Genomic DNA, 26,252 nt, shown 5'->3' with positions numbered 1-26,252 from the left:
ATCTTTATCAGAGTCTAAGGTAATCTATGGTGTATTTAAGATCATTTAATATCAAATAGAAGTGCACTCTTTCTCAATAAACCACGCAATTTGAGGCATCACCCAGATCTGTAGCATCAGCCATGCTAGAAATGATAATCACAACTACAGTGATACCCCAGGCAAAATAAGACCACACACAGCGTGGGTCATGCCTACCTCTGCAGTCTGGGAAAGCACTCGCCCATGAAGTCTCCACAGCGTTAGCCAGGGGTCAGAAGTCGCCAAGCGAGACCATGGCTGAGTTCTGCCTCCTCTTTTACAGACTAGCTCAAAATGGCCTCATGTGATTCTCAGTTCTTCTTTTCAATTCAAAAAGCTCTGTGTACCTCAAACTGCAGCTGCGTACGCCACAGCCAAAGCTCGCAGCTTGAAATTCTATTAGACAATCTTGCCATGGTCTACAGCCCTACTTTTGAATAATGAAGTCGTTCACACCATTTGACGGTGATGTGCTGGCAAATGAAAGCGTGATTTGGGATTGATGGGAACATTTCACACAGAGAGATGAGCCTGGTGGGGAGCAAAATTGTGCAAATCTGTGATTGTGTGCATCATGCCGCTCTCCACGCTGATTCCCAGTGGTATATAACGAGACCTCGTGCCAGGCACATGGTGAGTGATCTGCGCCACAGTGACTGCAGCCTGGGAATGATACAAGTGGATGCGACAACACTTGCCTTGTCCCAACACACGCACATGCAAATGGCCCAAAACAAAGGCCTGCTGCACGTCATCCAGAGGCGCCGAGGGGGAGGGAGAGTTACTCAGTACTCAAGATTTCAGTAAGCAAACACTCTCCAGGGTGGGGCTCGCATGGAATCACTCCATGGCTGAGGTCTACTAAGGATACACGGTCAGCAAGCAAGGTAAAACTGTGAGGTGTACTTGAAAAATGCCCGCCGTAGTCTCTAATTGCCCTTATGCAGCAGCTGGTATGGGTCTGGCAAAGCGCCTAGTCTGTGTTGTCAAAACAAGTAAATATATAGCAAGACGCTGACTAAAATGTTGGATGGAATAACCAGTTTTGAGGGGAGAATGATTACGAACAAATACATCTTACCCTGTGGACCCACCCGCCCCTGTAGAGTCCTCAGCTGAGCTCAGTGTTGACCATGAAAGGAGGTAATTTAAGACAACTGAAAATGACTAAGCCATGACTCACCCTGACAATGGAATTTAATCACGGGGCAAGTGAATTCAAAAATGAATGATCATCTAACATAGGTGAATGGTTTGATGGGAAGGATCATGGTTCCAAGATGTGGTATGATCGTGAGTTGTCATATTCTGATGATGTCACAGGGATGGATGGAGATGGCGGTTTTGGAGAGGGCGAAGTCGTCTCTAGTTACTTTGTGGGGAGTGATGTCATGGCAATAGTGATGTCAACGCATTTGAGAAAAACTCGTCTAGATTGCCTCTTAAAATAGCACGGGATACTAGGGCTTTCGGAGAGACACTAACTAAGAGAAAGTAAGAGGAATGTGAAGCTCTTTTCCTACTCGGTCAGGAAGGGGGACTGGCATTCCTGACATTTCAGAACATGCTCGTCTCAATTGAAAACACTGTCCATTTCCACTGTCCACAATGCTGGTTCCACTATAAAAATGTGACATTAAAACACCTCCAGTGGGCTAGTAAACAGTTATGTGTCTTTTGAGACAGCTTAAGGTTTGTCCCCACTTACCAAAGGAAAGAGGATGGAATTATGCCAACAGCACTCTTTCAATAAATATGGAAAAAAAAGCCTCTTTCAACAGGGTCATCTGCTTAACTCAGCAGAACATGGGTGTTTTTAGCTTAGTTCCTGTGAATGTGAGGATATGATGCTTCAACTCAAGTAAAGTCCTGTAATGCTGAGATAATGGGCTGTGTACAAACTCTCTTCATCTATAATATGGTCACAGTCATTTAAACAGCCCTGACAGAAGCTACTATCCTGTTTTATGGCCAAGTGATGCAAATAATAATTAAAAAAAACTTCACTAATATGCTAACACTAACAGGAAAATAATGGCCTAATGGTTAGAAAGTTTGAATCCTAACCCCTAGGTTGTGGGTTCGAGTCTTGGGCCAGCAATACCACGACTGAGGTGCCCTTGAGCATCATAAATTGTTCCCCACTGCTCCGGTTGTGTGTACACGGTGTGTGTGTTCACTGCTGTGCGTGTGCACTCCGGATGGGTTAAATGCAGAGCATGAATTCTGAGTATGGGTCACCATACTTGGCTGTATGTTACGTCACTTTATATTAATAAGAATATAAACTACCATTCAATGCCATTTTTTTTTTTTTTTACATATGTTCACCAAGGCTGCACTTGTTTGATCAAACACTGTCAAGACAGTAACACTGTGAAATGTTATAACTGAAAATAACTGATTCTGCGTGCACTTGGATGGGTTAAATGCAGAGCACCAATTCCAAATATGAGTTACCATACTTGACAAATGTCACGACTTTCAAAGTTTCATCAGCCATTACTCCTGTCTTCAGTTTCACATGCTCATTTAGAAATGATTCTAATACGCTAATATAGTGCTCAATAAACATGTATTATTTGATCAATAGAGTAAATATTAAATTGGCAACATAAAAGCAATGCTACATATGATAATGAAACCATTTAAGAGCAGTGACTTTCTCTTTTTTGTATTAATATTTGTTCTTTTGACAAATTTCCCAATTTATGTCGATATTAAAATTACCAAGGCGACAAATTTTTCCAAAAGCGCGTCTGTATGTTCATGTCGACATTCTTGCAGTGCTCAAAAAAGGCTATATTTTCTTTCTCTTCCACTTAAAGTGATGTGAAAGTATCACCATCACACACCCCTTTGTTGGTCACAGACGTAGTGAAGAGTACATTATACATTAGGGAGAAAGGTCAAGGGACCGTGAGGCTAATGTTTGCTAATTCAACAGAACAAAAGAGACTACAATTAATGAGACTAGCATACAAGCAACTCCCAATGCCACATCAGTCTACAACAACACCACGTAGCAACTTCTGCTAGTTGTCAGTTGACAGTGTGCATCGAATACAGGTCCAAAAAATGGTTTAAGGATAAAAGCAAAAGCCAGGTAAGATTAAAACAAATAAATAAATAAGGCCATTATAAAACTAGAACAGCCTTTGTGAAAGTAGGGGGATGGAGGCAAAAGGAAAAAGAAGGGGAGAGAGATCTGCTAAAACCAGAAGAAAGGTTGTGTCTTCTGCTACCTTTGCTGGAGATTAAGCAAATTTAATCTCATCTCGCAACTTCACAATTCTTCTACTTTTCCACTCCGCCTCGAGGTGCTAGAAAAAGTCTAGGGGCCCACACCCACCTGAGACAGGAGCTGTTATCATTGAGCCTAGAGCTCAGGTCTCCAAACATTAAAGGCTAGGGAGGAGAGACTGAGGCCAGGTGAGGCAAAATCCCTGCCACTAAACTCATTAGGGTCTAAAGACGCTTGTTTAAAACCAGTTGTGTTCATCTTTGCCAGATGGAAACTTGTTTGCGGGAGAAGTCAAAGAGCATCCACCCTTATGGAAATGTAATTAATGGTTTTCCAAACAATTTTAAGATTACTTAAAAACCAAACAACCACATTTGTACAGTTTAGCTGGTGCTAAAAATTAGGATGTTTTACCGCCTAAATTATACAACCTACCCTATGAAATGGGTCACCAGTTGGCCAAATTTAAAGCCATGGTACAGGAACCCTAAAAGTAAAGAAAGATAAATGCAAAAGGAAAGAGAACAGCCACTACTGACCTGTGAATTTTGCAGTGACAGGAAATGCATCACTGAGCAGTCGGTTTCTGCTACTTCCTGACTGTTAGACCACAAACAAGCGAACACTTCTCTCTCATTTTGACAGTGGAAACTTCTTCCCCTTCCTCTTAGACTCTATTTTATTTTTCTCACTTTTTTGTGTTTCGACATGTTCGAATGTCATATATTTCTATACAGTAGGTAACCACTATAAGAAAAAATAAATAAATAAATAACAATGCCAACATGGCACACGTTACATACATTTTTTTTAGACATTTTGCACAAAAAGATTTTAAAGGCCCCCTACTTTTACGCTGAACCCTCAGATTATGTCACCCTTCAGTGGTTCGCTTCTGAGAAGAACAAAACAAGTCTGGTTCTCAGAATTCTAAAAACGCATCTTCAGACACTTTCAAAAAGCTTCACTTATCATCCCAGATATCATTTCAGATATCACACTACTGTGCTGATACCATCACACACACAATCAGACACCGTATTATCAACTAAAACCATCAAATCAAGACCTCACTAACACAACACCAATACATACATTCAGTGACTTTAAGCTAGAAAAAAAGAAAAATGAAACTGACTGTTTTACAGACTAAATTCCATGTAGTATGGGTGTTGCAGACTGGAGTTAATTACTGAGAAAACAACATGAGGAACAGAATTTGGTGCGCCCTTACTCACTTCCTCTCTCGCACATCTCACACTCAGGGTTCATCTCCTGCTACTAAACGCTTAGCTATTTCCTCTATGTGAATGTAGTGTTCTCAGGCATTGGTACAGATGCTGCTGGGCAATTGCTGATGTTTAAAAGTGTAAGCAGATTTATCTTACCAGCAGCAAGCTGACCCCAACTGATGGACTTCTTTAAAGGCACATAGTGTGTGCTAGAAAATGTTAAAAATGATCTTCCTGTGAACTGATTCTACTATGTGGCCACACACCACAGATAGGAATACACGTCAGACTTGTGAAAACAGGACAGGAAATTGCCACAGGGGCTAAAAAAGACAAAAGTTCTTCAAACTTTGAGGCCCAAAATGTAAAAGTTAACCATTTCAAATTCTGTCAATTACAAGTGCCAGTATTTGCTAAATGGGATCTTGGTATCAGAATGATATTATTAGGGATGTGCTGATGTGAAAATTCTATTCTAGATAATTATTTTCATGTCATGGCTGACTATATAGACCAATGGCTGATATAAAAATTAAATACTTTTTTATAGAGAAGTTAATAATGATGCACTAAAACTATCTCTAAAATCTGTCATCTTGATAATAGAACAAGTGAATTTATAGGGATCACAACACTGGAAAAACTGATACTGGCAGTTTTCCAAAGACTAAGTTTAAGTGAGTGTTAGATGACGGAAAAAGGTAAAGTCAGTATGAAAATAAAGAAAATGAGCAAGCACAGCTAAATATCGAATAAGTATAATTGCTGATAAAAATCTAATATTACGATTTTGATTTGAAAATGTATATATTATGGTAAAGTAACAATGTACTGCAAACATACAGCTGTTTCAATATGTCGTGCTCGTTAAAGAACCTTCCAGCATCTAATTGTGAGGATCTTTTGCACAGTATCTGTGCTGACTCCAGCTACATATGCAATATGAAAAACATTTCAGATATTTCGGTACAAAGACAAAATGTTTTGGCTTCTACACAGGAACAATTCAGAGCATGACAAACTGAAGAAACTCAGGGCTCAGGGCTTCTGAATGCTGCTCTATTTCACACACAAAAATAAATTAGCTGAATTCACACCTAAGAACTGGCATCTAAAACTGACTGACGTCAATTCAGAGCATGACAAGACTGGAGAAGCTCAGGGCTAATACTGAATTCAAATTCAAGTGTTTGCACCTCCCTCACACTCACAATCCTCTGGCCATGTTTAGAACCTGTAAAATTTGTGATATATTAAACATCACACCTCAGTCTTTGCTAAAAAAAAAAAAAAAAAAAAGTTCTCATTGCATACTTCAATATACACAATGAACTTGATGCCAGTAAGGTTAAACCTGGTAGAAATCAAGGTATGTTCACTGTTAATGCCACTCTTTATAAATTGGGACCTTCCAGCTCTCCTGAGGCTGTATTTATCATGCTTTCATCTATGGCGACATATGCACTCTTGTGAAATAGCGCTTCCCCCGCCATCTTGACTCGCCCATCCCCAATGTGTTTACACTCATACCAATACCAACATGTCACAGCATATGTCTGCACAAGGAGGGAAAAATGCACCCTGAATACAGCAGCAAAACATGCCTGCCTTGCACCTGCATGCTTCAAAATAAAATTCTGGGAACCCTAAACAGGCACTGACGACACGGATTGCATGCAACCTTTGATAAGGCCATAGTCATCACAAGGTTTTCACTAACCAAAAAATTCAAAGTTCACTTTTCACTTCACTGTCAGTGAAAGAGAAACTAACTGCACGTTGGTAATACTTAAAGTTCATTTCTGGGCGCTCAAGGCCTTGCAGAACAAACAAAAAGAAGAGTACATGAGAATCAAATCTCTTGACTGATATCACAGCTAAGCATCTCCAAGCTAGGGGTACAAAGAAACTGAAGCTGGCTTTTAAATGGAAATAGCATTCCGAACACGTCTGGACACAAACTGTGAGAGGTGTCCACATGGACAAAAGCTGCACTATTAGGACTGTTCAAGATCCTTCAAAATATTCTGACATTTAAACATAATTTAACCAAACTTAGGCGTTTAGATTTGATAATATTTTAAGATATTTTATTTGCCGTATTTTTAGATGCAATGTAGTGGAACAGCAATAGCAAGCTTCTGAATACTGCTCTATTTCACACACATACACACAAAAACAAAATCAGGCTGACTAAATTCAAAGCTAAGAATTGGCATCTAAAACTGACTGACGTCATTTTCCTAAATACACCTGAATTAACAGGTATTCGGAGCTACTGTACCCGTATCTGTCTCTGTATTTATCTAGCCTGACAGGCATTGATAAAATCATCAGGCTCTAAAACTAAGTCACACTAAGTCATGCACTACTAGCTGTGGGGCTGGCGCTCCTTGAATATAATGCATCATAAAATACTTTATAGCTGACACAATTGGCCTAAAATAACTGACATTCATTGCATTTATCATACGTTATGTAAGGTTTGCCTTTGGCCCTGTGGAGCTGCAGGGGCCGTGTGCAATATGTGGTGTAGTTTTCATTTCTAGTCACATCATGTGGTCTCGACTATGACAATATGAAAAACTGGCTGCAACCTGAAAGGAGGTCACTTACATTTCCCTAAAGTGATTACATATCAGTTAAATGGGATAAAGCTGCAGACTACGTAAAAAAAAAGAGAGAGAAAGAAAAAAAAAGAGAACCTATATTCAGTAATAAGCATTTAACATATTCTATTGTGGTAATATACGCTTACGTATATAATTTACGTTATTATGATTAGCTTTCAGATCCATGCTGGCTAATAAAACCCATGGGGAGGGTGTATAGGAGGACTTCTCTTTTTATCAACTACTGACTAATTGCATATAATTATTCAACAAATGACCCAACTCTCCAGCTACTGTTGCAAAAGTCAAATTTTCATGTGTTGAATCAGAATAGCAATCTCAATGTTATGAGATATAGTACATACAACAATAATTTTCTTAATTACACAGAGAGCATGTACTTTTATTTACCGCTGGAAATGTTTGAATGAGCTGATGTGAATGTGTTCCTGGGCTTCACCTGCGCAGCTCATAACAGGCGGAAAAAAACAGCGCAAAGCAAACAAAACCGCAATAAAGACACACCACAATAAAATAACGCTCCCCTTCCCCCATCCATCCATTCAGATATCTCAATACAAGAATCAGGAGAGCAATGGAGCGATAAAGAATGGCTGTTATGACTTTCAGAGATCAGTGATGGGAGAGAAATTACGTGTTGCCATTTTGTTGTCGTTGTTTGTCAGTTCGTGAGGACGCGGGATGCAGATGCTGGTGGTTGGGTTTTATTCAGGTCAATATTTGAGAAGGAACGCTGGCCTTTGTAGTGCCACCGTTTGCTCGTGATAGCAACGAGATGAGAAAAGCCAACAATAATATGTAAAGCTGCAAATGTGGGAGCTTAAAAAGAAAAAAAAAATCTACTTAAGCAGATAAGTGACAATATCCTGAAGTAAGTCCAGAAGTACAAAACAAACAAGTGAAACATAGTTAGTGAAAACACAGTTATCCATCAAATCAGCAGAATCTGATACTAAAGCATTTGCACTCACTGCAAGGTAGCAACAACAAGGCACTAATTTGTGCGTATGCAATAGACAGAAAATCTCTTGAGGACTGTGAACACTAAATGAGACTCACATTGAAAATGTAAACAAGGAGTTGCCAAGAAAGGGGTTGTGCGGTGACCTATAGCATGTTGAGTTATATGACACAGATACAATGAGTAGTTGACATTTAAAGATTAAAAATAAAGCCAGAAAACAAGATATGAAATGTATAAAATTTTTAAATGTGTGTGTACATAAATAATAGTTTAAAAATAAATAGCAATCACTCTACTGAAATAGAAATCTAATTTAAGTGTATTAAGTAACATTGTTGATATAACACATCAAATCACTTCTCTTTTAACGTCTTGTAATTTTAATTAATTATTAGTTTATTTTAACAAACCATAATTTCAAATACTTCTGCCAGAAGGTCAATTTGAATATCACACCAAACAAGTTTGCATTTTAGCTGACTGTAACCAGTGAACAGAGTTATTTTTTAAACAATTAGGTCAATCTTTGGCCTGAACTGAAACAAACTGGTACCTTCATAGCAAACCCAATGCCTTATGGCAACGATCCTTTTCTTTTTAGATCTTACAAAAGTGCTAATTATTTTATATGATTTTTATTTTAAGTGTGAAATGACTAGCCATACAGAATGTCTGTGATATGTATGTACATACAAGGACAAGTCACAACAGAAAACTCATTATTATAATACTAAAAACATAACTACCACTGAAGTAGTGCTGTGAACACAACTTTTTGGATGTGGGGGTGGTTTCCACGGGTCATCCAGGGTTCTGGGATTTCAATTTTCCACAGCTAAAATATGATACTGCTGAAACCACCTTCCAACCACACTTAAACAGATAGTTTTTCCGTTTTTTTATGTATTATTTTAGTCACCCCCATAGGTTGTGATGTCATTACAGAACTTGTGAGTAAACTTTCCTCTGGCTGATGTAATGCATTACTAACTGAGGATGTTGTGTTCCTTAACTGGACACACTTGGACCAATTAACCATCCAATTATACTGCACCACCAACTTCCATGAATCTTAGCCACTGAAATATCAATGTCATTTAAACGTTTTTTTCCATATACTAGCCTAAAAGATACTATTTTTTTAGGTAGTTAGACATAAAAAAAAAAAAAAAAAAACTTCTTAAGAATATGTAAATGGTTGGCATCATTCAGCGCATATACGATGCTGTACACACAAACCATTGTTCACATCATTACCATGGATCCTTATTTTTTAAAAGCCTCACATTTAACCATCAGAAACTAACACATTTTCATTAGCATTAGTCTTTTTAGAACTGTGACTTGTGGTTTAATGTTCTGATAAACGCAACCGCCCACAGCTTGTTCAAAGCCTGTGTGCGTTTCTCTAAAACGCTAGATACTCGCTTAGCTGCTCACCACACGTGTTGCTTTAGAGCTGGCGAAATGGACGCTTCTATTCACAACTTTTAAACTGTGAAGCTCTTAGTTTATCTTTGTGAGCCTGAATTGCTTGTAATTGCATTACAAGGCTGGTATCTGCCCTGAGCTGTTCTTATGAAAAGCAACAAATTTGCAATGATGATAACCAGTCACATGTCTGACCTGTGTACTCATTGTTTACAAGATAGACTAGAATATTAGACAGAGGGGCTTGTCAACCACTTGTCCTCATCTGGTCAATCTCCTACTTGTTAGCAACGCAAACATACATACACCTGTGCAACTAAAGCTCCATGAAAACAACTATTCAAACTCAGTGTCTGGACCCAAGCATCAAGGATTCTGGATGGATACGTAGCACTAAACCAGTGTCAGCAGTAAATGGTTTTATTGCATGGCCCAAATGGGAATATGTCATCCACTGCACTTTGATTCTGGAAGGGTGCAATGCTGCCAGCATTCCTCTTAAATGAGAATGCCAGGCGGCTGAATTGATTCAAAAGTGGCTGTACACCAGGTTGCAAACAGACAGAGGCTCTTCTGTCAAAAGAGGAACTTGCAACTGCTTTAACAAAAGAAAGTAGTCCTGGAAAACACAGTGTTTGCAATGCGTGGTTTCATAAGACTGATTTCAATGCAGTCTTTAAATGTGTGCTTTTGGTTTTTTGGTTATTTTGTAGCCCTTTGTCATGAGATGCATGAGATGATGTGATGTTTTGTGACTAATTTAGTGAATACACTCTAAGCAAAAATACCAAGTTGTGTGCTTTACATGGGAAGTGGTCTGACATATCAGTCATCTGTGAACATGTGATGTGCAGCTCATCTCTGGTGAGATACAACAATGATAATAAGTAAAGTGGTATTCATTTTCTGACACCAACATGGTTAAAGCATAAAAAATATACATCTGATGATAAATAAATAAATAAAAAACATTTATTCATCCTAGTTTAACTCAATTTCAACACTGCTCAACTTTGAAAAGAGACACCAACAATTATGAAAGTTTACATGGTATAATCTATGCCCTTGGAAACAGGATGTAAATGAACAGTCTCAACTCTAGAACAACAGAAAGAACCCATTCAGTGAGCAGTTTCAGTGGAAAAAAAAACGGGGGTAGCAGGTGGGTGGGAGTTGTCAACTTCAACAAAAAGGGCATTTCCAAGAAGAGATTGCAAGCCACTCTTCCTTATTATACCAAGACCATGTGTTTGTCTTGGCTAAACTGACTGACCAAATGTTCCGCTTTCTTTTCCAAACTGTGATGTTATATATGTTTTGGTCAAAAAAGTATTATCTCTAGTTGCTTGCATGCATCAAATACAAAAGAACTGGTCTTCTCAAAATATTCTCTCATTTTCTTTAAGCTGATACTGAAAAACAAATCTACAATGTAATCATCTGTGATAGCGAGTCTTCTCCTAGTAGCCTATATCTTGTACCTGAGAAGCGTGTGCCAGTCTGAGCTTGTTTCAGGAATCAGACAGTTTCGACACAGAGAATGTGTGTTGCTCAATGGAAATGGGGAGAGCAGTATGAAAACGTGATGCAAATCTGCCAGAAGCAGTCAACAACACATCAACAAAGGAATGACTGCCTGGACTATTTTAGCAGAACACTACTGCTTTGAGTAAAAACTCAAACACACCCAGTGGTGAAATGATTGTTATCTCATATGGTGATCTCATGAAACTTTTCACTTAGTTTGGGATAGTTTGGGATTTTTGCATAATGTAGTCATGGTCACATAAGTTTATATTTAAACTGAAGTCAGCTTCAACTGTGACAAACATTTCTTAGAGTATTATGCTATATTGACAAACTAGCGCTTTTATACATGATCATCAGTGCTAAAACCTCTCAAAAACTAATGCTGCTTTTCAACTGCATGGTATGGCACAGCACAGCTCAGTATGGCTCACTTTTGGGGGGTTTTCCACTGGGTACAGTACCTGGTACCTTTTTAGTACCACCTCGGTTACTTGTACGTGTAAACTCTGCTGAGCATGGATTGGCTGGAAAGAATCGTCACTACTTGCGTCACTGAACTTGTAACACAAACACAACAGAACTGCTAGATTTAAATCAGCGAAGCCAGTGAAGGATCCAGTGAGAGCTTGATGGGGTAACGCAATATTAAAACGTTTTTCAGGAGTCGCGGAAGTAGAGACGCCGCAACTATAACGACATGTGAATAATCCTACCCACTCTAAAGTGGTACTAAGCTTCAGTGGAAATGCAAACCGAGCCAAGCCATGCTGTGCCGTACTGAGCCATGTGGAGCCGAGTCATACTACACAGTGGAACAGTGCCATTAGTTCAAGAACCCCTTAAAAGTAAAATATTGAGGGATACATGAATAAAGAAACCTCAGAGATATCCTCAAAATCTCCAGTTAGCTACCATTCCAGCAGGTTCCTCAAACTACAGTACCATCTCAAAGCTCATTCTAAAAACTCCATAACCAACCAAAGTCTTCAACATGAAACTCTGCAACAGCTCTCAAAACCATCCATGCTACACAATGCTGTGACAGGAAGAGGACAAATATTCTTTCTCAGGTACAGCCCATTTCTGTTCTTCACACAAGACCAGCTAGATCAGTTTGGTCCACCCCTCCTGCTCAGCAGGACCTAATGATCCAATTACAGGCAGGGACTTGTTGACGCTGTTTTATGTGAAGAGCCAACCTGACACTACCGACCTGGCTGCCAACTGTGACAGAAACTCAGGCCTGAAGAGAAGCCCCAAACAAAGCAATCCTCAGCAAAAGTGCCCGTGTTTGACTACTAGCCAACTCCAGGTGCCCTGGCTCATTTACAATACAAATCAGGAACAGTTGGGTGGGGGGACATAATGGTTTGAGTGGTGTTGTTATCTCCACCCTAACAGGGGGTCTGACGAGATAAGTAAAATCTGATATTGTCCTGAACACCTGAGGGTCATATGACATAGGGTGGGGGAAAATTCCCTAGAATCCAAGTATTCTGACCTCCACCAAAACGTTTTCACATGAATTTAATTGAACAGAAATGATGTACTGTTTGTACTTTGGAATGTTATTACATTAATAATAATGCATATAAGAACCTCAATATGATAATAGTTGACATAGTTTCAAATATTACCAAAACATGAATTGTTACCCTAAAGATAGTGGCCATTTTACCATCTGTAACTTCAACCAAGATACTAATTTACCTAAAACTCTTTTCAACATCACTTTTGACCACATGTTTGAACATTATCAAAATAATCAATAAAAAAATACTGTTTTCTCTACGAGACTGGTTGACTTGCTACTTACAAGCTAGACTTGGCACATACCATGGTGCTGACACAAGTTACTATAGTAAGTATAGTGTCAGGCATAATTATACGTGGAAAACTCAAAATGATGTTCTTTGAGGGTTTTATCTTAAAAAAAAGAGAATAAGCAAAAAAGTGGTGCTCAGGGACAATGACTAAAGTTGTTTGTCACTCTGCTCTCAATGAGATACTGAGGTTTCTTAGCACAACAGGATAAGCAACATTCAGACCAGGTTTCACGGCAATGATGAGGCCTGATAAGCCAGTCTAAAATCAAACTGAAATCTACAAGCCCACGTAATGGAATCAATGACACACTCTAACAGCAAAACCATCACTTACGCGAACAAAAAGCACATTGGTGCTAAGATTATTTATATGCATTGTGCATCGGTTGCAGCTTTGTGAGCATATAGCTTAAACAGGGGAAAAGATTTAATCAAAAAGTTTATTTTGACACTGCAACCCACTTTAACCGTCATTTGGGCTTGGCCAATGACTTACAAAACATGATTGCCAACCTCACACTCGGTACCCATATAAGGCAATGATACTTTGCAAAACATGTGACTACAAACGTTTAAATATCAATGCCTAAATAAATGCTTAGTTAGATTTTTATGACTGCAAAAAAAATAAGAAGAGCAATAAACTTTATTTTATAAAGTGCCTTTAAAAGCTGCATAATATAATCAATACAATAAAAAAACAATACAAAATCAACAAGCAAATGCAAGTTGTAAAAAATATGTCCTAAGTTGAACTTTAAAAACATCATAATTCTGAACTTCCCTAAGTTCAAGAGGCAGAGAATTCCAAAGGACAGGAGCATAGAAAGAGAAAGCCTTATCACCCGTTGATCTTAGACGTGTTTGAGGAACAACCTACAAGTTTGACTGAGAGGAATGCAATCTACGACTAGGAGTCTATGGATGTAACAATTCTGTTAGGTAGAGGCCTTTCATGTAGGGAAAATGGCGCTAAAACTGTTTTTAGACATGTCTGCAGCAATTTACTATATAATTGTCGATCAACCGACTAATAGGGGATTATTAAATGTAATCCAAATGCAAAGATTTTAGGCTAACTGTTTAGCTGCATTAAAATATAGGGTATATATATATAGGGCTATACCCATTTATATAGGGTATATAAATGCTGTGTTTACATGTTGACCTTAAAAAGCAAATCAGACAACGTAACATCATAATAAACACAATGTATAATGCATAAATGGGTATATATGTAATAAACAATAATGCTTACAAAGGAAAGAATGCAGACAACAGATACATGACTCTAATAGATCTACAACAGCATACATACTATTACATCATAAAGATATAAAATGGACACTAACCTTAAAGGTTCAGGGCTTTCATGTCAAACTCCATGGTTATGGTGAAAAACATATCAAAATGTTGTAAAAATAAAGAAATAATCTTATTTAAAAAAAAGAGAGCGAGAGATTACGTTGACGAGAGTAAAAAAAATAATAATCCAAGGGTGTGTCTACAGCGAATCGAATGGCATGTTCAAGGTGTTGAACACTGACCTGCCCTCTGCCTCTCCCACTCACTTTAGTGGTAGATAGAGCGAAAACGAGAACAGAGTAGGGGAGGGCAATGGCAGCGGGCTGAAATCTTTAAAAAAGAGAAGTACTGCGAAGCAAAGCTCTCTCTCACTGTGACTCATCCCCCAAGTAACCACTGACAGACAGGCTGTAAAACAGAACTTCAGCATGGGGCCAATCAGCTGCAAGGGCAGAGCTAATATGCAAATGAGTTCAGGTGAGCTCCAGCTGCAGTTTCGATTGGCTAGTGAGTGCAGTGGGGGAGGGGAAACCAGGACAAAGTAACAATCAGACTACACCTTGAGCTATGCGAGACGGGTAACACAAGACTGGGTAAGAGTTTAAAGGTTTTCATCAGCTCTACGTAGACGTGGCAAGAGTACAACAAGCAATGGGGAATTCTACGCAGATGAATTGCTCTCTCAGAGCGAGAAGATTCAAGGACAGCGAAAACTAAATCCACATCAACTGACTAGATCTTTTTGTAGTTCTTGTTTTGGGTGGTGCCAGAGCTTTCATTTGAGATGCTGAAATGGGAGTGGTCCTCCAAGCTATATGACACCCCATAAAGCAGCCTTTATGTTTGATATGAGGCATTTAAAAAGCCCATGCGTTATAAAACTGGACGAGCCGCCCCACCTGGTTGTGCTGTTGAAAAGAACACAGACGAGAAACACTTCCAATTCATCCAAGGCCCTACCACTGATTTCTACGTCACCATGCTCTTCCAACCAAAGGGAAAGTACAGAATCTGACTCCGTAGCTAGTTTCAACTATATTCCAATATTTTAGCATTAAAGGGATAATTCACCTGAATCATCATTTACTCACCATTATGTTGTTCCAAACTCATATGAATTTCTTCAGTGGAACACAAAAATATATATTTTTAAGAACTGAAGAACCATACAGTAAACCTCAATGGGGTCCAAAACCACACTGGATTGCATAAATAAACATTAAGACATTTTTCAAAATATATTTTATGTTCCACAGAAGAAATAAAATCTTACAGGACATGAGGTAGAATCCTCTGCGCCAAATACCCCTATTAAAGTGACCAAGATACCAAATTAATGTCAATCTCATTAGGTTTCATCACCCTAACTTTGCGCATATGGGGCCATAACCCTTGTCATGCGTTTTATTCTGAGACAATCCAGATGACAAACAGGAAGCCAGGGTCTGTGGCATGGCGTGGCTTAGTGAAAAGCGCTGAAGTGCAGTGGGTTTTGTCAGCGCACCATTTAGAAGAGTAAATGAGACAGTGAATGCACTCTAAACAGACAAATAGTAATTTAATTGACCCTTTGCCAACTGCAGTGTCGTGTAAGGCTTACTGGCAACTACCTGCCTTTTTCTTTAAAACCTTAACTGTATTGGTGAACTGTTGGGGTGTAAAAAAAAAAAGCAGTCAGGCCTCTTGGGCAACCTTCTGTCTAGTGGGCGTGGTCTCAACTAGCTTAAGAATATGAAGCCATAGTATTATGTATTGCACATACACCACCACAGACTAAAAAGGATTACAAGAAAACAGGAAAGGAAAGAAAATGGAGAAAAATAAGTACCATTAGGTGGAGTGCTGGGTATTATGTTCAACTCAGCAATGAGAACGTGATAGAAAGTGTGTAAACACATGGCGAGCACCTGCTCCTCTATGCCAACAACATGTACGACATGAGGCAATGATATATAAACCGTCTATGACATCAAGCGGGACACTTCAAACAAGTCCAACAGGCTCCACATCACTGAAATAGATGCACAAAGAGATGAGATTTGCATATAATATCAGCGTTTCCCTAGAAATGGCACAGCACCCAACAAACACATCATTCATAGTAAAATTATACCTAATTATAATAAGAGAAACTCTTTTTGTTCAAACAAATTTGCTTGTTTGTATGTAATAATAGATGAATAGGTCATATTTGCTTCAATGGAAATAAAAGACAGGACAAAATCACTGTCATTACATATTTAGTAACATTATTAAACAATTATGACCTTGGATAAATTATGCGTGAGTAAATTATGTACAAATAATTCATTCAAACTACAATATAAATAAACGGCAAACAAATGAATGAAGAATAATTTTTCTCCACAGAGAGTGTTGAGAGAATTCAGTTGCCCTCACAGCAACCAGACTCTGATCACATGCCTTTGCTGACAAAGTTCAAAGACACACCTTTCCTATACAGCCTAAAAATAAAACCAGCTCACTCGCCTTTACTAGCGCTGCATGACTGAGTCCAAACTAAACACAGCTGAGCCACAAGAAGGCCTCGTTTTCTGCTGTGTGCCTGTTTTAAAACGTAGACGGCACACTTTGGTTTTACCCATGTCCGGAGTAGATCTTTTTTTTTTTCTCCTCGTACAAATTTACTTCAAATGAATTGCTGTCATAAAAATATAACTGTGGCTTAAGTGCTCTCAGGAATGCTAATGTACACTCATTCCTAGGTTAAAGTCAATTCAGTCATGTTCTGTCTTGATATAACATTTTTACAGTTTGTAGTGAGGACATTATGTAACTTGTAAATGGCTTATTATCTGTGATGCAACAGAACTCTGGGGTGCCCTTTATAATGATGTATTAAATCACTGTGAGATGGAAAACAGTGGCATATTAGAACAGGTCCAAAAATAGGCATAGCCTTGAGATAATCGACAAAGACAAAGCACTTCTCAGGGCTGGTCGTGTTGTTTGTGAAAAACTGAGGTCAGGTGGTGACTGCTTCAAGAGGCTTTGTGCACAAAGAAAAGCCCTCCCTCCATAGCATCCTGGTTAAGGGCCGTCCTCAAAGGACCAAGGGGCAAGAGAAAAAGGCAGTGAAGCATTCTAATTAAATCCAGACAGAAAGTCCATGAGGTCAATATATGAGAAAAACACTGAAATCTGGTGTCTAGAATTATGTTTTTAAACACATACCTGTATGTGGATGAAAAACAAGGTTTTTCTGGCTTAAAATTAGCTTTACCAACAATTTTTACCACAAACATGACCTTCTAAAGTCCTTGGTGACCAGAATTCAGTTCATTACATGCTTCAATACACTGACAAAGTAAAGGTTAATTGAATGCCATGCCACAATCCACAGGATTCCCAGGTAACAACTTTTATATGGACCAAACGATTGCATCTGGTCAACCTTGAGGAATCCTGTCAGTTAAGAATAACGAAAGATGTGGGATAGATACAACATTCCTGACCTCAGTAAGAAATGAGTGGATGTGAATGTGAAGTGGGATTTTCAGGGAGTTTCTAAGGAAATTCTGTTACTGTACTAAGGTGCTGAGTCATTCCTTCCATGACCCACCACAATATTCGGTAAAGTGTCGACGTCTCTAACAGGTAAATAAAGGCACTCCTACTGAAGAAAAGAAAAAGAAAGAAAAAACACCTCGAGCAATTTAGACTACCATTTCAAGTTTAATATCAGCTCAAGAGTCAAGATTTGGTATCACTGTAATTTACATTTCTTAAAACTGGTTAGGTAACATGGAAAACATTAAAGGTGGAATTCAGCAAGACCACATTGACGGTCATAAAAAGAATGTTTAGTTTGAGAACAGCTCAAAATTCTCAGCCATTATAATAGTTTGATTCAAATTTTAAATGAAAATTCTCATTGACTCCTACAGACAAACCTACCGTCAGGGCCAGTTTTATCAACACCCTTGGTAAATATCTGCTTTGTTAATCCTTTAAATCTTTTAACAAATTATAATAATAATAATTAAAAATCACCAAAAAGCTATCCTTTCACTGAAGTAAAACCATTATCACAATAAATGCTATTCTCAAATACATGTTGGGAACAATTATTGACACTTTTCTAAACCTCCATTTGCAAAGATAACAGCTCAGTCAGTCTTCAGCTGTAATGCCTGATGAGGTTGAAGAACTCCAGACAAGAGATAAGAGACCATTCCTTCACCCAGAATCACTCCAGACCTTTCTGATTTCCAGCTCGATGCTGGCGCTTATATTAAGTTCACCCCACTCATTTATTTTCTACAGAGTTTCAGTTCTGAGGACTGATTTTTAATCTTTAGGTATTTGATAGAATCATCATTTCATCTGAACAATATATCGAGAGCCTCTGGCAGAAAAATAGATCCACTACATAACAATAAAAAGTATAGCAGTATATTTTGTTGTACACATGGGGGATTTTTTACCCCTTTATGCACCAAACCCATCATGTGAGTTTTCTGACAAAAAGCTATCTGACCACAGAACCTATTTGGAGATCCAGTCGTGTCTGGCAAATGAATATGCTATAGTTTGTTTTTGGATGAGGGCACTTTCTTTTCTTGATTGTCTTCTCAAAACCCTCCCAAATAACATGTGATGATGTAGCTGATGTTTGATCAGTTTTTGAGGCAAACTCAGCTATTTTCTGCAATTCTCCAGTTGATCCTGGGAGAGTGTTTGGCCACTCAAGCTATCCTCCTCACCTTGCAATAAGACAGTTTAGACATTCTCTTCCAGGCAGGTTTGTAACATTTTCTGATCACTGGAATTATTGTCCTGATGGAGGAAATGGGAATTTCCAAAGCTTTATCTCTTTTCTTGAATCCACTTTCTATTTTGTAAATCTTTTCTTGCACGTCAGAACTATATTTTTGGGGTTTTCTCTTGTGATGATTGATTAAGGGAATTTGGCCTTTGTTTTCACTCATATTCCTGTGAGGAAGCCATGGCTGGAGAAATTCATCTTTGTTGTCACCCTGGTGTGCTACAAATACAGAGAAAATATGAAGGGGAATATATTTATGAGAGATTTTTGGCTCATAATAATTTCTAGGGGTGTCAATAATGTTGACCAATGTGTATTTGTATGTGTATTTTTGTGAACATTTTAAATAATAAATCAAAAGGATTAACAATGCAGATTTATTTTCAAAGGCTCTTTGTTTATTTTTACCAAGGGTGTCAATAATTCTGGCCACGACTGACTTCCTTTCATCTGTGGAACAGAAGAAATTTGGAAGAATATGTATTTTTGTGTACAACAACAATAAAAAGTTATTTTTGGGTGAACTGTCCTTTTAAAATGGAAATCTCTTTACAAAATATGAGGGGAATATTATTTGGTCTGAATAAGAACGTAACTATCTCTTACCGGACAGTATACAATCCTCACAGAACCTCAACTAATTAAACATTACACAAAGAGCAAGGCCAACATTCCAGACAGTACAAATAACACATGTGGATGGAGAGTATTGACCAGAGCTGTAGAGGAAAAACACAATATAAAACCACTGAGACACATGACACTATTTAAAGTAAACCTAATTCTTTATCAGTCTAACTTGTCATTTATCGCAGACCGTGAAATTGCCACTGCCTTTCACCAACATTATAGTAAAATACAACATAAACCAAGCTGGTAATGATGCTTGTGGGCTCTGTTTTAGAGCTTAAATGGTCGAATGGTATGTTTTCTCTCTGAGGACCAGACACTGGAAAGCATTATGCTACTAGATGAATACTAGATGAATACCTAATGTCTCGGTTTACTTAAATAATTGAAATCCAAGCCTGAGGGAGGAACGACCAATTGTTCGGAAATTGCCATTTAAAATGAAAGCAAAATAAATAAGTAAACAGGTACAGTATTTGTAAAAAAATTTTTTTACTTTGCTTTATTTTATCCCTGTCTAGCGAGACATTCGCTGAATGAACATTTCATTGGACTGAGGCACACTGGCAATGATATACAGTACTAACAGACTCTCATTTAATGTGCCGTGATACTCCACACATTAGTTTTTACTCTCAAGTGTAAATCAGCTGGATGAATTAGTCACATCTGCCCCTTTAATGGACCAACTCAAACACACTTAAGAACATTTACTTACATAACATCCCACGTCCTTTTTTCCACACACTGAATAAAAACAAATGTTAGCATGTCATTTGAGGTCTGCTCAAACAGAGAGGGACCTGAAAACATGAATTGTAAAATCTAATTTAAAGCCACTGTAGAAAACGCTCTCTAATTATATTGAAAGTTCAGTCAATGTATTAAACTGGAGCAAACCTTCCACCTCTTACCAACATCAGCAATAAGATGCACCCGCTAAAAACTACCCAAGCTTTACATATTTGTCTTTCTTCAGTCAAAACAAAGACAGTCGGCCTTGTATCTTTATAATGCCTTTGCTTAATAAGACTCCCACATATTTGGCTGCCCTCTGAACAGCAAGGTTACAGCAACATAACATTACACTAACCTAAATATTAATCTAATGTGAAAGCAAACAGAAGACAAGATATCTTTCTGAATTACACGCTTGTGCTATAACGGTAAGGAAATGCGTCAGGAAAAGGCTTCAAATCAAAATGACTTGTCTGATTATGGAAACATAACAGTAATGTGTGAGAATCACCCATCTCCACCTCTTACTTCACCAAGAACAATTTCTCAACAGTAATTTATGAGGAACAGAGCAAAAGGCCTATAACTTCTAAAATTTCATAACATCAGTTATAGTGCATTAAACTAATATGGTGCACCTTTCCATATACAGTAGTATCAGTTTCTTTTTATTTTAACAATAAAATGCAATTGAAAGACACAACTTAAAAATGTACAACACAGTACAGAGCACTGCCTTAATTTGTAATATTACAAACAGTTAAACGAATGACTAATTTTATAATCCTGTTTTGAGTCTCTTTTGTGAACATATAATGGATCAACAGTTTATTTTTTTCTGCATGACTGATTCTGATTATATTAACAATGTATTTTATACTTGCTAGAAATAATTATATTTTTCATTAAATGAGGTTTGTAAGGGTTTATATAACAAGTATATATATATATATATATTATATATATATATATATGTATATGTATATGTATATGTATGTATGTGTATGTATATATATATATATATATATATATATATATATATATATATATATATATATATATATATATATATATTTATAAATTTTTTTACAAAAACAATTCAACAAGCACGATATGCATTATACATATAGCTCCATAAATTCCTAAACTAGCTGATTCATTTGTAGTTTAACACATTTTTTACCTTGACTTGAACATTGTTTTTGCACTTTCATCAAAACATAACATATATGTATGTGTACTGTGTATATTTACCATGCATATTTAAATACACGCACATACAGTATATATTTTAGAAATATTTACATGCATATACATTTATATATTTATATTATGTTGCACATAAATATATGTAATATATAAACATAACATATTTTTCTTAAATGTTTTATATACATATACATAGCACACACATATATATTATGCAAATCAAAACTTTTATTTTAGATGCGATTAATCGCAATTAATCGTTTGACAGCACTATTAGCAAGCTTGAAAACATTAACAATAAAGAAAGCATCTCAGAAAACCAAAACGTTTAAAATTATTGAATAAAAAAAAAGAATGTCCAGCAACAATGAATCCATTTCAGTGGCATGACCACACTCACCCAAATGGCCAAATGACAGTTCTTTAAATTGGTTAAGATGGTTCCATCCATCCTAATTGTTGAGCTTAAAATATGAACACCACCACCTTGTGGAAGCCTATTGACTTAACGTTTTGCTCACTCATTATATGACAGAGACATATCATTTGGCATGTTCTTGTCAGCATTCTAAAGCTGAAAGCCATATTTAGGAGATTTATGAGGATATATTTTCAGGAATTACCCAACAGACAATTACCAAACCCATTTTCTGGACATGTTGTGAGTCGTATGACAATGTATGGTGAAGTCTCACACAAAGAAAAATGAGGCATCATATTATGCACACTGTCCTAGCACAGATATCTTTGCTGATTCTTGTAGTCTGTCTGCAAGGAGTCGGCTCATGTTGCAGCAAGCTCTCAGCTGATGATGCCCTTGTGATGCAGTTCCTGGATGCCGAGTTTATAAAGTCTGATGTCTTCAAATGTGGAGAAAAATCAATAGCCAGCCCATTAAGTCATATCTCATGTGATTTTCTGTACACCATCGGGCCAGGAACAGAGTGGAATGAGCTGGGTCAATCTGCCCTAGAATAACTCTTCTTGACTTGGCTCTGTATTCACATGGGAGTCACGGTCATGGCCACATATTCTACAGCAAACACTGGGGATGTTCCCTACACAGAGGCTTCCTGCATACCTCTCATTGTCATTCTAGGATATCTCAAGCCACGTGCCTCATCTGCTAAAAGAAGCAGAAAGAGCATCTGAGAGCCCCTTTGTGCCTTCTGGGAATCCAGTTCAAAGGCACAATAGGGTCATTGGGCATGAGTTCTGAGACACAAAGTCACAACAAGAAATAGGGGAAGAACCAAGCACTCTATTTCTGAAAGAAAAGACTCAAGACAGCGCCAACTAAGAGGTATATTTAGTGCCTCTCATTGAGGATAATTAGTTTCAGAAGACTGGAATTTCCAGCTATCTAAAGGCCTCTGGGGTGTGCGAGGTCTTGGAGGGGGGCTGTTGTAATGGGAGGGGGTATCGGAACCAGCTGATAACATTTTTGGATGAAACAAGCTGACTAAAATCACAACTCCCAAGGCAGGAATACACAAGAATACTCCCTGACCCAAGCACCTCCCAATGGTCAGAACGCTGAGAACACTGCAGCCAAACAGATACTTCAATATACATGTCTCACAGGGGAGCTTTCTATCCCAAAACATGTAAACATCTGGCAAACATTTAGACAGTTAGACAATGGGTGAGACATCAAGCCACCAATAAAGAAAACGAATTAAGAAAACATCACGCCAAATGAGGTTGCATGCATCAGCAGATTTGATATTCTGTTACAATATGAAATTACACACTAATTGCCACATATCATAAGAAGCAAAGTCTGAAATAGGTGATTTGTCTTGGATGTTCATGTCACTTTAACCTTATTCCTTGGTTTTACTACAGATAAATAAATGTAAATTATGTCTGTTACACCCAAATCTGTACAATAAATTATCTGCTATCATGTTTTACATAACTGTCTGGTTACTATGTTTTATCAGATAACGGGTAAAAATAAGCACTTTTGCCCACACATCAATGGCATTTTATTCTTTCTTGTGGCATTTTTACTCCAAGCCTTGGCTAATATCTGAACTTGGTTACAAGTAGTGAAAATGACACAAAGAAAAAACAGTTTTAAACATATATCCACAAATAAGTCCTGGTCTGGATGAAATCACGGATGCACCACAAGCCCCAGCATTACTGGATAACTGATCGTTCACACTCACGTGAAGCTCTTACTTTGTCTTGACCAGCAATGTCAGCCTGAAACAAGAGATTCTCACTCTGAACCCAGTCATTATTGTCACATGCCCGGAATCATGCTGGAACAACTCATTGCACATTTATGGGAGAGGAACACAACAGAACAGTGGATCAAGCTATCCTGTGGGCTATTCGGATCAGAACAGTCAGATCAGAATGATGACAAACATATGCTGGTTTATGGAATGTCAGCAAATCCAAGAGGTTCCGTGTAAACCTGCATAAAATAAACTGTGCGTGTACATTCAATGCATTGCACATGCAGCCACTGACAAACAAAAAGAAACTTCTAAAAATCCTAGTCTCAAATTCACCAAAAACTATATAAAACAACAATAATAATAATAAAAACAACAACTATAAAATCTTAAGTAATGGCTTTTAGAATAACAAGAACATTGTAAAGAGACAGTGTAAACTTTACAAACTCTTACCTTCATTTTAACGTGCCATAATTGTACAGGTTTAAATGTTAGCGTGGGGGAAGTGATGGACACGCTCGGATAATTTCAATGAAGCAATCATGAAGCAATTCCTGAGCAATCTGTCATCTGAATCCTCCTTCCCGATTCAGTCCTGTTAAACCGAAATAACTTTATCCCCTTTTACAAAGAAAAAAATCTTCTAAAAGCTCATTGTTTTTTTTAAGCTCTAATCGAGCTCCGTCGCTTTCTCTTTCCTAACATAAGGTTATACTGTTTTCACTGCGTGGGGAATTCCTTGCGCTCACATTTTCCCTCGAAAGCGATTGGTCCAGGGTTCAGCGTCTACAAGGCAAAGCGAGCGAAGCGTCAAACTAAAACGCTCCTGTGTAATCACTGAAGTGACGCGTCTTTCGGGATTGTAGATGGGATGGGTGACGTCAGCACATTCTCGACCAAACATAAGACTTCGTTTATGTGAGCAGTGTTTACAGTTCTGACTCGTTTCCTCCATGTGAATTTAGCCCTAGCTTTGAGAAACATCTCCAGTTGTTCCAAAACAGCACGTTGCTTTATTTTTATTTTTTAATTTAATCCTCAGCCTATTGCACATAAATTATCGTATTACAAATAATCTCTGTTAACATAATATTGGCAGTAAAAACTTCGCTTTTGTTATAAAGTGATCATTCTATTTCGCTGGCATAGATTCCTTGTTGTGTAAATAGAAATATCTATGGTGCTGCAGGTGATCGAGCGCTAATTTGTTACGTCAAACAAATTCAGACAACCCCTTAATTATACTGACCGTTCGTTTGTGATTTAAAAACAAATTCAGATGACCCCTTATTCACACCGTCCGTCCCGCCCATTCTCGGAATAGCCTGTTTGGGGAATTCAATGGTAGTAGTGTTATTTGTGGTCAGGGGATTTACTTATTTATACCTACAAAATGTGATACATTTTCTCACACTTTTAACTGTATTATTTTCTCATTTAATTTATAACATTTTAATATACTAAAAAGCAATTTTCCCCATAAACTAATTGAACAGTACATATTTTAGGGCCTAAAACCTAATGAGAAACGTAGAAATAAAAACACAGAACAATATACTTACTTTCTTATAAATAAATTTCTTTCTTTCTTTCTAAAAAGCACATAATCACATCGTCTCTCCCTTTAACAATTATGTTTCTTGAATATTTTTGGGTTTCTTACACAATGAGTCACACATCTTGAAGGAAGTAATATTTAACGAGTTTCACATGAATGTAAGTAAAAAAAAAAAAAGTCTAAATGTATGTGTCTGTTAACTTTCTATAATTCCTTATTGTATTTTACTGACCTTTTTGGTAACTATGCCATACGTGCTCATAATGTTCTTTGTGGATAAATACTGTTACATTATTATTAACACAATAAATAACTTAATTAGCGCACATTGCTAGTCTTGATCTGAAAACAATTAATCCGTGCAAATTAATTCGCTGGGGGGGAGGGGGTGTTTGTATCGGTCTTTAATCAAAATCTGAGCATTTGCTCTCCGGTCTGGATCTCCCTCCAGACATACGTAATACACTAGGTGTTTTTAAAATGTATTTAAATGCAACATTTACATTGGGTTTCTGTTGCATTACACCGTTTTACATGATCTTTTATTTTTGTTGTTGTTGTTTACTAATTGTTTTACAGAAATTTCTTGTTATCCACACATATAAGCTAAAAGCAGACTTTCCCATACCGGGAGTCGAACCCGGGCCGCCTGGGTGAAAACCAGGAATCCTAACCGCTAGACCATATGGGACGATGAAGAGAAACATTGGTATTTAATTATTTATTTGGTATGTAATTAATATTTTATTATTTATGCAATCATATTGGTTTTCCTATGGCCACACAAGTGTTCACCGACTCAGCTGTCCAGTCGCTACAATCTCTGAAATTGTGTTAATAGACCGTGTTAGCAGGTTTCGATGCGCAGCTTCTTTTCACACAACGGACAGCAGGTGGCAGTGAAGCGCTAACATAGGCTGAGCTTCCGCGAGACGGTTTGCTGAACA

The 26,252-nt window shown here is 37.7% G+C and overlaps 1 protein-coding gene and 1 non-coding gene across 6 annotated transcripts in view; both read right to left on the bottom strand.

The window, feature by feature from the left end:
• LOC113114117 (ETS-related transcription factor Elf-1-like) overlaps positions 1 to 24,557 on the bottom strand; it is a 39,760-nt gene extending 15,203 nt beyond the window's left edge. For 2 of the 5 annotated variants that reach the window (XM_026280872.1, XM_026280873.1), the window contains exon 1: positions 14,234 to 14,571. The gene's annotated coding sequence lies outside the window, so the exon portion shown is untranslated. Of the gene's footprint in view, positions 1 to 4,653; positions 4,734 to 14,233; positions 14,572 to 24,200 lie in introns of those variants that run through there. The other 3 variants (XM_026280869.1, XM_026280868.1, XM_026280870.1) reach the window with 3 other exon arrangements.
• Positions 24,558 to 25,924: 1,367 nt separating this feature from the next.
• trnae-uuc (transfer RNA glutamic acid (anticodon UUC)) lies at positions 25,925 to 25,996 on the bottom strand. Its single transcript has one exon. It is a non-coding gene; the product is annotated as a tRNA-Glu (tRNA).
• Positions 25,997 to 26,252: the final 256 nt, after the last annotated feature.

This window comes from Carassius auratus, chromosome 14 (assembly GCF_003368295.1).
Source record: "Carassius auratus strain Wakin chromosome 14, ASM336829v1, whole genome shotgun sequence".
Taxonomy (NCBI): Eukaryota; Metazoa; Chordata; class Actinopteri; order Cypriniformes; family Cyprinidae; genus Carassius; species Carassius auratus.
Note: the sequence above shows the minus strand (reverse complement) of the source record. Positions and strands in the feature narration are given on the sequence as shown.